We start from the raw sequence: 11,735 nt of genomic DNA on the forward strand, positions 1-11,735 counted from the left end.
GTTTAGAGCAGGCCAAATGTTAATGTCCTACTGTCATTGGATCACATCTGGAGTATCATGCACATGTTTTGAGGCAGAACATTTAAAAAAGGGTATTGATTCATTCAATAAGTATTTATCAAACTGGAGAATATCCTGAGAAGGGTTGGTAAGACTGGGAAGGGACTTCATTCAGGACATAGCAAATATGGCAAAGAGCTAAAGGAATGTGGATGAATGTTAAGACTTGTTCTGTTTGACTCCTGAGGGTAGAATTAGGAGTAAAAAGGAGGAGTTGCAGAAAGACAGTTTTTGGCTTAATGTAAGGAAAGTTTTATTAATAAAAAATCTCCAGAACTGTGATGGGTTGCCTTGGGAGGTTTCCAAGCAAAGTCTTGATTACCATTTGTCATGTATGTTGTAAAAGGGATTCCTATTCCAAGAGTGGGTTGGACAAGGTGGCCTGGGAGCACCCATCCAAATCTCACTTTATGATATTGGACTCAGTAATACTTACTTCTGGATTTTAATTAGTTCCAAATAGCCTCAATTCCAAGGTGACAGAACAAGTAAAAGATTTAAGTTTTATGGGATCCCTTGGAGGGCTTAAATAAGCAACAGTTTCCACTACATGGAAATTTAAGGTTTATATCCTTTCCCAAAAGCAACTGGCCCTTCAACATTCTCTGATTATACAGCCAATGGTGGTGGGTAGTGCACAGCCAAGCAAACAGCTGATGCTCTGAAAATCCATATTCAATTTCTGAAAAAATTCTCATTCACTTACCTTTTGGGATCTCTTTCCCCTCAATTCCTTGTGTGATTATATCAGATAATCCTGGAAATTCTGCTTGTGGAAAAGAAAATGGGGGGCCTGATGTTTTATCCTGAGCTCAATCCTAACCCTTTCAAGGGGCAAGTGGGAAAAGAAGAACAATGTACACATAGAAAGGCTGTGATTGCAGGAGGTCCAAGGAAATCCTAAACGTGATCCAGCCAGAGCTTCACAATTTTGTTCCCTACAGTACTTGCATCAAGGTAGCTGGTGATTTTAGCACAAAGGGGAATGTCATCTATCCCAACACTTGCTGGTACTTGCTGCCAAAAGTATAGCAGCAAATAAATTTGTGACTTGCCTTGAATAATTTCATCCTTCAATGGTAGAGGAAAAGACAAGGAAAACTGCTACTTTAGGTGCGATTCTGGCCAACAAGATGTATTGGTTGTTAAGCTAGAAAAGATAGGAATCTTACCCTATACCATAGTGCCATTCCTTCTTTCACTGAGTTCATGATAGAGATTTTGGAAAAAGTATTTCAAAGTATTCAGAAAAAGAAAAGATAGGCCAAATAGAGGCCCAATATTTGTACACAAGTTATTTGCATGTTGTCTACTTTAGACTGTAAGTTCCCCGAGAACAGGAACAATCTTTTCCCTTTTTTGTAATCTCAGTGCCTGGCACATAATAGGAACTTAATAAATGCTGAGCCAACATGGGAAGTCAAGTAAAACAAAAACAAAATTCCCTTCTTAACAATTAGGGGTACCTCAAAGGGGAATGGATTACTTGGAGAGAAGCAGGTTCTCTTATTGGAAGTCTTCAAATGGAGGTTGGGCAATCACTTCTTAGGGATGTTAGAGAGGAGTTTCCATCAAATATGGGTTGGACTACATGGCCTCTGAGTTCTCTTTCACAGATTTTAAGTTCTCTGATTTTGGGAATACGTAGGTATACTAAGATAACTTGGGTTTAGGAAGCAACAAGGCTGTGATTAAAGGCTGTTCTGATATGATTAAAAATCTTTGATCTCTGAATCTAAACATAGCAGATCCCACTTGATTTTCAAAGCAGGAAGATAAGAAGTTCAACATAGTCCAGACCCAGGAAAACCTAATTTTCAGAATCAATCATGTCTTTCAATAAGTCCCCTCCAAGAAGAGTTAAAAAAAAAATTATATTTCTTCCAATGAGATTTATAGCCACATACTTCAACTTCAAGGAAGTTTAAAGGCCATTTCTCAAGAGAGGAATGGGAAAGAATGGAATTAGAAGTTTGTTAGTTTTAAAGTACTTTTGCTACTCAAATAGCTCCAAGAGGTGGTCCTAAGGGTTTTATTTTCAGATCTAATATATGTATAGGTAAAGAATTAAGGTTAATTCTTTATGGAGGTCCTCATCCCTAAAATTATCCCAGTCTGCTCTCGTGAGAGAATTGGGATTCCAGTCTCTGGCTGAGGATCTCCTGGGCAAAGAAAACTAATTTGAAGAGAAGTAAGCAAGATTATACCGAAACCAAAGGAGCACTGGAATTTTAAGAAGAGCTCACCTGGTAGCTACTCTGTAGAAGCTTGGTCACCTGGCCTCCTAGGCTTTCCTCTGGAGGTAGACAGGAACCTTAGAATCACACTGAGCTGAAGGAAAAGAAAGAAGCAGGAAAGAGAAACAGTTCAGGCTTAGTATTCACCCAGACTCAGAATATAACCCTTCTCATGTGAGCTTCTAGGGACCATAGGACCCTTTAGGACCTCATTGTTATCAAAGCTTTAGACCAGGTATTCTTAAGCTGGGGTCCATTAATGATTTAAAAAATATATATTTGAAAATGTATTTCATTCATAACAAATAATCATACAAGTTTTATGCATTAAAAAACATTATTTTGGGAAGATGTCCATAGGTTCCATTAGATTGTCAAAGGGCTTCATGACATAAGAATCTTTTCATTAGCTGGCTACTGTTGGTGTGAGATTATGTACCATATCAACTATAAGTGTGACTAGATATGAATACTGATTATGACAGTGCTCAACAGTGAGTCTTGCCTACTGCATCTAAGCCCAAAGTTATGGGAACACAGACTTAAAGCTCTAAAGGATACAGAAAGATCAATGAGTCCAATTTTTTCATTTTTACAGATGAGGAAACCCAAGGCAGGAAAAGGTTCTGTGACTTGTCCAGGATCACAAAGTTAGTTAAATATCTTGAGATAGGAGTCAAACTCAGGTCTTCTTGACTCTAAGTCTAGCATTCTGTATTCTCCTATCCCACCCAAGTGTCTGTAATATGTCACGTATGCACATGCGTGTGTGTGATGAAAATGCCAGTTTGGCTATAGCAAAAGGCTCATATAGGGAAAACAGGAAGAGATAAAATTCCTAAGTTCAAAGACTTAGAGCTGGATAGTACCTCTTAGGTTATCTAGATTGCTTCCTTTATTTTACAGATACGGAAACAAGATCCCCTGATGGTAAGTGAAGTGCCCAAGATGAAGTGGAAGAATAGGGATTTGAGGCCAAGTTCTCTGTTGTCAGAGCCAGTATTCTTGATGATGCAGCCAAAAACAGAGGTCCAGGACTCTAGCTAAGGAGTATGGAGCAGAAGATTTCTGAACACTGGAATGAAAAATGGAATCTTAAAAAAAATAACCTGGCCACAGTTTATAGGATAGATATTTATCTCCTGTATTCAGGACCATCGTGAAGATAAAAACCAAATGCCTCCTAAGTGGGGAAGTCCTTTTAAAAGGACAGCTCCTTTCAAAAAGATATGGGACCCGAAAAGCTATAAAACTGTGCATACCCTTTATACTATTTGACCCAACAACACTACTAATGAGTTTATATCTCAAAAAGATAAAATACTTTTTTTTAAAATATATTTTATTTGATCATTTCCAAGCATTATTCGTTAAAGACATAGATCATTTTCTTTTCCTCCCCCCCACCCCCCATAGCCGACACGTAAGTCCACTGGGCATTAGATGTTTTCTTGATTTGAACCCATTGCTTTGTTGATAGTATTTGCATTAGAGTGTTCATTTAGAGTCTATCCTCTGTCATGTCCCCTCAACCTCTGTATTCAGGCAGTTGCTTTTTCTCGGTGTTTCCACTCCCATAGTTTATCCTTTGCTTATGAATGGTGTTTTTTTCTCCTGGATCCCTGCAAGTTGTTCAGGGACATTACACCGCCACTAATGGAGAAGTCCATTACGTTCGATTATACCACATTGTATTAGTCTCTGTGTACAATGTTCTCCTGGTTCTGCTCCTCTCGCTCTGCATCACTTCCTGGAGGTTGTTCCAGTCTCCATGGAACTCCTCCACTTTATTATTCCTTTTAGCACAATAGTATTCCATCACCAACATATACCACAGTTTGTTCAGCCATTCCCCAATTGATGGGCATCCCCTCGTTTTCCAGTTTTGGGCCACCACAAAGAGCGCACCTATGAATATTTCAAAAAGATCAAATAAAAGGGAAAAGGACCTATATGTATGAAAATATTTGTAGTAGCCCTTTTTTGTGGTGGCAAAGAATTGGAAATTGAGGGAATATGTATTACCTGAGAAAGGACTGAACAATTGTGGTGTATGAATGATGGAATATAATTATGTTGTAAGAAATGATGAGGGAGGTGGTTTCAGAAAAAAAAAAGTGGCATGAACCTATATGGACTGATGCAGTGAAGTGAGAACTGGGAAATCATTATGCACAGTAACAGCAATGGCTACTCTGATCAACACAATGATTCAAGACAATTCCAAAGAATTCATGATGAAAAAATGTTATCTACCTCCAAACAGAGAACTGCAAATTGAAGCACAAATTTCTTTAGTTTTCTTTTTGAGATATATACTTTGCATGATTTCACAATTGATATCATATTGCTATCTGCTCAATGGGTAGAGGAAAAGTGGAAGAGAAGTAGAGAATTTACAATTCAATATCTAAAAAGAATGCTAAAAAATAACAATATAAAAGCAAAAAAGAAAATATTGGGGTTTTTTAGCAGGCTACAGTTTTATAGAAAGTAACAGCATGGCATGACTGCCAAAATAACTAATGCCAAGCTATGATAACAGGCCCACTTTACTTGGCAATGGTCGAAACAAATGACTATTAAGTTCAGTTCTCCTTGCAACATTTTTAAAGGGACACTAACTAGTTAGGCTGGCCAGAAGACGGAGGCCATGATAGGGAGTTTAGCAATAATCGAGAAATTGGCAAAATCTGTGTGGAAAGGAAAATGCAGTAAAGAATCACAGGAACTATCTTGAAACATCTAAAGGGTTGTCATGTGGAAGGATAGCAGTTCCAGACGAAAGAACTAGGACAAGTAGATATAGGTTACAAAGCATATTCTTGCTCAATTGAATACATATGTAATAATGGACTGCTTGTAAAGTAGTGAGATCTGAATGAAAAGATGAAACAATGCCTGGATAACCACAGGTTAGATATGCTACCCTAAGTAGGTAGACTAACCTATAAAGTACCTTCCAATTCAAAAATCTATGGCTCTGCTGATTTTCCATGCCATGTATTTAGAATCAGACATGATACTTTTTGTCTTCTCAAGAGCAGAGAGTAGACACTTATTTCCTACACAGCAGGCCCAATATACAATTTTGAAAAAGCTTCCATCTTAGGAAGATGATGAATTGGGCAATAGAAAAAGAGCCAGGTAACTTATTGTCTTTCTCAGAATTAACAGTGGAAACAAAAAAAGCAATAAAATTCCTAAGAAAAACACTTATAAGACAATAAGATGTGCTAAAAAGACAACAAAATGAATAAAAAGAAAATATCTGAGTTTCTTTAGATACAAGGTAAGAAAATTTCAAGAATGCATAAAAAGCACATTAATGGAATTAAAGGAATATTCCAATTTCTAAAACAAAATTACAAGAGGAATTAAAGCACTGAATGTGGCCAAGAAATCACAGAATGAGGAAAAAAAATTACAACACAGAGGACCTATTGATCTCAACAGATACATAAAAAACAATGAAAGAGGTAGAACAAACAGATAATGCAGCTGGAATTAAAAAAACTTGGAAAATAAGAAAACTAGGAAAAAAAGATTTGGAAACAATTCAGAAAAACGTTGCTGGTCCAGAAAGAACTTCAGAATTCCTGGTACTGGCAAACACATTGAAAAAGAAAGAAACTGATATACAGCAAGAGAAATATACCCAATAAAAATTAACAAAGAACTTAAAAAATTCAGCTTATTCTGGCATACTCGCAAACTTCAAAACTTAAGTGATAAAAAAACTTCTCCAAGCAACCAGAAAAAAAAAGATACTCAAAACCAGTCTTCAACAGATTTTCCCACAAAATTCAAGAGACAAAATAAATGAGATAGATCAAATATAACATTTTTAAGCATGAGTATTGACCCCAGCAAGCTTAAGTATTCTGTAGGAAGTTAAAAGATGAACATTTAACATTAAAAATGAGCTCAAAGAATTGATGGAGTAAAGTTATTCTTCTAAGGATGCTCTGGATCTGAGTTGGGCAAGGAGTATGCTTACCCCACTTAAAGGCTTAGTCATATTATTCCCCCTTGCTCACTCTGTTTCACCCAGCTACCTCTCTTCTTGTTCCCCAATAAAACATTTCAGGATTGCAAAGCTCTCCCCTCTCCCCTTTGCCCAGGCACCTCCAAAGATCAGCTCAGATGCCTAACTTCTTTCTATACTTTCATGCTTTTCCTGGTTCCCTTCAGTTGCTAACTGTTCTATACTCATTTCCTGAAATTCTTTGTACAGATTCTGTATTTACTTTTCTATATACATGTAGTTATCTTCCCTGATTGCTTTGGTGAAGGGATGATTTCATTTTTGTCTTTGTATGCTGAGCACAGTACAATGCACATAGAAGGTACTTAATAAAGTTTGTTGCATTCCACCTCAGGAAGATACTTAAATACATATATAAAACTGGCTAGTAATAAAAAGTTGAAGTCTGAAAGAGTATATATACATATGTATATATATATATATATATATTTTTTAAACCCTTACCTTCTGTCTTGGAGTCAATATGGTGTATTGGCTCCAAGGCAGAAGAGTGGTAAGGGCTAGGCAATGGGGGTCAAGTGACTTGCCCAGGGTAACACAGTTGGTAAGTGTCTGAGGCCAAATTTGAACCTAGGACCTCCCATCTCTAGGACTGGCTCTCAATCCACTGAGCTACTCAGCTGCCCCCAAGAGTAGATATATTTAATATATGTAAACTTAATAGATGTGACTTAATGGGTAGAGCCTCAATGCCCAAGACTGAAAGACCTGATTCAAATCTGACCTCAGACACTTAGTAGCTGTGACCCCCAGATAAGTCATTTAACCTCTTCCTTTGTCAGTTTCTCAGCTGAAAATGAGTATAATAACTTACTTCCCAGAGTTGCTATGTGGATAAAAAGAGTTGCAAACTCCAAAAAAAGTGTTGCAAACCGGAAATGCTAGCTTCTTTATCTTCCAAATGGAAATTATAAACTAACAGAATTCCATTGATTAAATTACCAAGTCTAACCTTAGGGGTTGAGGAAATGGAACACTTCCTCACAAAGGGGCAAAACGGTATAAAAGACCATAGGACTGTAAGATTTAAGAGAGGGCAAGGATCTTTGAGACTGGTGTCTAATTTCCTCATTTTATAGTGGGGAAAAAAAAACATTTAAAATATAGTTACACATAATATGTAAACATATAATGTAGAAAATATAAAAATATATGTGCAACATAAAATAAATATGATATAATATATAATTATAAAAAGATCTATATTTCAAAGTCCAAAATATCAAAGTTGGATATATAGGTATATAATCACTGTTTAAGATGAACAAAGAAAAAGCCAGAAAAAAGAAAGTAGAGAGGGGAGAAGGTATTTGTGATTCTAAATCAGAACCAATTATCTATGGTAAGGGTTACAAGTTAGTGGCAAACAGGAATGCCAGGAGGACCTCACAATCCAAAGGAAAATCCTTTCCAAGTGTAACTGCTCCAAGGTTACCTATAATTTCTTAATTGGTGTATCTGATTCTTTTCTCAGTTCTCATCTTCTTGACCTCTGTAGCATCTGCCATTGTAGAATATCTCCTAGACAAGAGGTTTAATTTTTTTTTTACCTTTCCTTTTATCTTAGAATTAATACTGTTATCAGTGCCAAGACTAAAGAGCAGTAAGGGCTAGGCAATGGGGATTAAGTGACTTGTCCAGGTCACACATGGAGAAAGGGTTTGAGGCCACATTTGAACCCAGGATCTGCTGTCTCTAGGCCTGCTTCTCAATCCACTGAGCCACCTAGTCCCCAAAAAGATTCTTAACCTGAGGTCCATGGACTTAAAAAACCTTCAAAACTATTTAAATATAATTGATTTCCTTTGTAATCCTATGTTTTCCATGCTACTACCTCTTCACCACAGATGCACTCATGACTCTTGGGCACTTGCTATATACTCTCCTTATGATTTTATCAGCTACTATGGATTTAAATGTCTTCTCTATGATAAAGCAGGCCACTTTATTGGTAGGGATATGTTGCCAGGTTGCCAAGTTAGGTTGCTCTGCTATTGGGCTTTTTTCAGAGTACAGCATCTCTGCTGGGTGGATCCCCTAGTCTCTGTGGCTTGTTTTTTGATGGGTAGCTACATATATTAAATAAACCTGTACCTTCCATCTTAGAATCAGTATTGTATATTGGTTCCAAGGCAGAAGAGCAGTAAGGGTTAGGCTAAAGGGATTAAGTGACTTGCCTAGGGTCACAGACCTGGGAAGTATCCGAGGAAAGATTTGAACCCAGGACCTCCTGTCTTTAAGCCTGCCTCTCAATCCAATGAGCCACCTAAGCTGCTGCCAATATATAATTTTTTTGACATTCAAATATGAAATGGTTTTGTGCTCTCTTTGGATGGAGTGTTACAAAGCTTTTTTCAGTCAGGGAACTCTAAGTTCAGCAGAAGTTTCTTCCTCCTGACTCCCTGAGTTGAGGATTTCTGGTCTTGCTTGGCAGGAGATACAATGAAGCTGTCCAGTCCTACAAACATTTTTCCTTGCACATAGTCTTAATATCCCTTTCATGCAAGTAAGGTATGCTAGCTTTCCATCCACTTAGGGTTGGGAATGTCTATTGTGTATCTGAAGTCTTTCTCGTTCACCTTTTGTTGGTTTTACTGGGAATTTCTAACATTTGCTACTAAAAAAAATGTTAGAAATATTTTTGTAGGAATGAGCCCCTTTCTTCTTACTTTAAGATATAGACCTAATAGAGGGGCAGCTGGGTAGCTTAGTGGATTGAGAACCAGGCCTAAAGACAGAAGGTCCTAGGTTCAAATTTGGCCTCAAGACACTTCCTAGCTGTGTGAACCTGGGCAAGTCACTTAAACCCCATTGTCTAGCCCTTACCACTCTTCTTCTTTGGATCTAATACACAGTATTGATTCAAAGACAGAAGGTAAGAGTTTAAAAAAAAAATAATAGTGGTATCACTGCTAATCTAAAATACCCCTATAATCACATACTTAGATATAGACTCAAGGACCGTTTCTTCCTCTTAAATCTTTCAGTTTTGTGGTCTTACCACTTTTTTGCCTTTCTGCTGTCGGTCCTTTTTCTCCCTCTTCTGTTACACCCAGAAATTTAATCACTGGAATACTGTGAGAGTTTATAATTTCCCTGGGGAGATAAGCTACAATTTAGTGACCTTGAGAGCTTTGAATTGCTTTGCCTGGATCAGTTCACAGCTCTACCAAGAGTGCAACAATGTTCCTGTTTGTCATCTTTGCCAAGCTGATGAGTGTGATGTGGAATGTCAAAGTTGCTTTAATTTGGATTTCTCTAATAATCTGTGATTTGGAACATTTTAAATTGTTGATAGTTTGGATTTCTTCTTTTGAAAACTAACTTCATATCCTCTAATCACTGTAATATGGAGCAATATATAAAGTGTTATCTGTTACTATCATTAAATTACTTAATCTCGATCTCCTTCAGTTTCCTCAATAGTAAAAGATAGAGATAACAATATAAAGTACTTTAAAACTTTAAATTGCCTCAGAAAATGCAATAAAAATGTCTAACTTTAAGTCACTTAACCCGTCTTAGTTTCCAGCAATCTGTAAAATATGGCAATAACGCATAAAGCACTGTTGTAACCTTAAGTTGATATATAAATGCTAGCCATAATTATTACTATTAGTAACTAAACAGGAAAAAGAAGATGAGTTAACATATCTCAATTGCAGAGAAAAATAAATATCTATTAAACAAGCGAACTAACTTGGAGAAAATACAGAGTACATTATTAAATGGATGGTTGGTTAACTGCTAGAACAGGAAACGGTGACAACAAAGAACCTCCATGATGTTGATGGCTTCACTAATAGTTTAACATTTCCTTTTCTGACAGAGTTATTTGACTGGCAGATCAAAGTAATTTAGCTTAGATATTTAATGGAAAACATCATCAAAAGTCTTTCAAGCTATCCTTGTAGAGAAAATGTTGAGCTGTTCGCTAGATGAAATAATGGTACAACTAAGTAGATTCAAAATGAGGAGACTTCAAAAATAGGTAGTGGTAGTTTGATACCAACTTTGAAGGTCTCTAGTGGAGTGCCCCAGGGATCTGTGCTTCGCCTTTTACTGTTTAATTTGGATAAATATAGATGATAGTATACTCATTAAGTTTACTAATTTATTCCAAAGCCTGGAATGAGAACACGTTGGAACCAAACAAATTCGGACGGGCCTGAAGCTTGTCCCAACCCCCCCTGAAATTTAAGAAAGGATCAATGTAAAGTCTTACACTTGGGCTACATATCGGGGAGAAACGGCTAAATTGCGCTAAGAAAATCTGGGGAGCTGGAGGGCTGCAAGCTGCGGAGAAATCTATAGCATGACGTGACATGGCGGGCAGGGACGGTTGCGCCGCTCCGGCCCTTGGGGATAGGCCACAGTCACGGTATCGGGTGCGCTCGCCCTCCAGGCACCCTCTTGGGTGCCCTTCCGTCCCATTCTGGCTAGCCCTCCGCTCCGGGGCCTCTATCCCCCAGGGCCTCGGGGCATAGGCCGGACTCACCCTCTGCTCCCAGGCAGTGCAGGAAACGTGGACACGGCAGCTCCGCAGCCGGGCACAGTACGGCCGAGCTCCAAAGGCCTCAACACCCCTCCCGAGGTCGCCCTCCCTGGACGGAAGTATGCTTCGACACCCCGCCCCTGGGAGCCGCCCAATCCGGGCCGTCGGCTGGCCTCAGACTGCTCTAGGCCTCCAGGAGGAGTCACGGTCTCGGTGGTCCCCGTTGCTTGTTACTCTTTCCCTTGGCTCTGGAGGGGTGGGTGGGTGGGGTGGGGTGGGGTGGGTTAGGGATGGGGGAGAGGAGCCTTCCTCCACCAGCCTCCGTCCCGGGACAAAACTAGGCCCCACGAGGTAGGTGATAGCGTCACTTCCGGCCCGCGCCGGGTTGTTGTGGTTCGGCGCGTGTAGGCTACCTGGTAGTGGGTGAGTCTAAGAAGGCGGGGCAGGTCATAGAGCGCCTCTGTCCACGGGGTCTCCAGGTCGAGCTTACAAGGAGCGCCGTGCTGTTGAGAGAACTGCCCCGGACACTGTCTTAAGCCTTGGTAAACAGTCCTCTGGGGCGGAGTATTCCAGAAACCCGAATCCAGGGCTATCTGAGGCGGGCTGCGGGGCTTTAGCTCAGCAGTAGCTAGAAAGGCTTTGTGGAGGAGGCGCTGCATACTCACCAGTACTCTTCCACTTACGCAGCCAGCCTTCTCTCTAATGCGTGCCTCAGTCGCCTCACTTTTCCGAGCTTACCTGCCTTAGGGACTCCCTTACCTGAAATACACTCACTTTCTTCCGCGCTCCGCTTACACTTCCCGATTTTTTTCTAGACTTGCCTTCAGCACCACCTTTCTAGAAAAAAGCATTTCTCAATCCTCCTCCCATATGTACATTTTGTCTCGCCCAGAGA

The 11,735-nt window shown here is 39.3% G+C and overlaps 1 protein-coding gene across 1 annotated transcript in view; it reads right to left on the reverse strand.

Moving 5' to 3' along the window:
• Window positions 1–11,188, reverse strand: part of LOC103104724 (zinc finger protein 271-like) — a 62,655-nt gene extending 51,467 nt beyond the window's left edge. Inside the window, exons 1-2 of the mRNA XM_016431992.2 lie at window positions 10,844–11,188; window positions 2,307–2,391 (exon numbers count right to left, since the gene is read on the reverse strand). The gene's annotated coding sequence lies outside the window, so the exon portion shown is untranslated. The remainder of the gene's footprint in view (window positions 1–2,306; window positions 2,392–10,843) is intronic.
• Between the last annotated feature and the right edge of the window lie 547 nt (window positions 11,189–11,735).

The sequence above is a fragment of the Monodelphis domestica genome, chromosome 3, assembly GCF_027887165.1.
Source record: "Monodelphis domestica isolate mMonDom1 chromosome 3, mMonDom1.pri, whole genome shotgun sequence".
NCBI lineage: Eukaryota > Metazoa > Chordata > Mammalia > Didelphimorphia > Didelphidae > Monodelphis > Monodelphis domestica.